The sequence below is a fragment of the Coffea eugenioides genome, chromosome 9 (assembly GCF_003713205.1).
Source record: "Coffea eugenioides isolate CCC68of chromosome 9, Ceug_1.0, whole genome shotgun sequence".
Lineage (NCBI taxonomy): Eukaryota > Viridiplantae > Streptophyta > Magnoliopsida > Gentianales > Rubiaceae > Coffea > Coffea eugenioides.
The window spans coordinates 42,567,883-42,568,963 of NC_040043.1; positions in this window are offsets into that span (position 1 = coordinate 42,567,883).

Below are 1,081 nucleotides of genomic sequence, written 5' to 3' on the forward strand. Positions count from 1 at the left end.
TTTGTGATCATATACTACGATGTTTGTTAATTTGCCTTCAGGAAAAACAACCAAAAACAAAAGGCACTAGAAAGTAATGCGATATAAATACAAGAGACATAAATATCTTTATTAGATATATCTGCAAATTCAGTAGTTAATTAAAAGACTCTAGTCGTTTACTTAATTATAATCTTTACGTATTGTTATACACAAACTTGAATGCGATAAATCATTTATTTTTTTTATACTTAGTTATCCTACTTTGCTATCATGCAGTGATAATAGAAAATCAATAAATGCTGATTTGCACGGACAAATCGAGGAGAATGTTCAAACAGAAAAAAATAAAATAAGTTTCTGAATAGTAAAATATTATTTGATACTATTTACTGCACTTTTTATTTATTTTCAAGTTTTTGAATGTTATGGTATTGTTGAATATTATTTTTTCTATTTTTGAATTATTATTCACTGAATTAGATGTTCAAATTTATATTATAAGAATAATTTACATTACAATGCGCACATAGTAATATACTTAAGACAAGTTATAATAGATTATACATTAAATATGTATTTTATATCGATATTTTTATAAATTGACTAAAGTTTATTATTTTTTCGACTATTCCCGTTCAATGAACGGGTACAAAACTAGTTTGAAAATAAAGAAGATATTTAATTCTAAATATTATCGAGTGTTTATATCGAATTAAATTTGGATAGAAAAAGTAAACAAAAGAAAAGTATGACAAAAAGAAATAAGTGATTGATACTTTCAAATTTTAACAAAATCACAAGGCAAGTAATTCAACTGTTGGTCTTAAGAGTGTCGAGTAGAAATTTCAAATTTAAACTGAAATTTGTTAGTACAATTATAGAATTCGAGTTAGGACCCATTAATTAGATGACCTTATTATACAACTCAATAAATAAATTATTATCAAAAGAGAAATATCACAAATATTGAATAGGTTCAAATGGTGAAATCATATAAATATATACATGGGTTTCAAACAAAATTATTAGTTTTAAACCCCTATATATATCTATTGAATAGCATGTATGTATAACTACGATTAGCATGTTTAGATGAAAT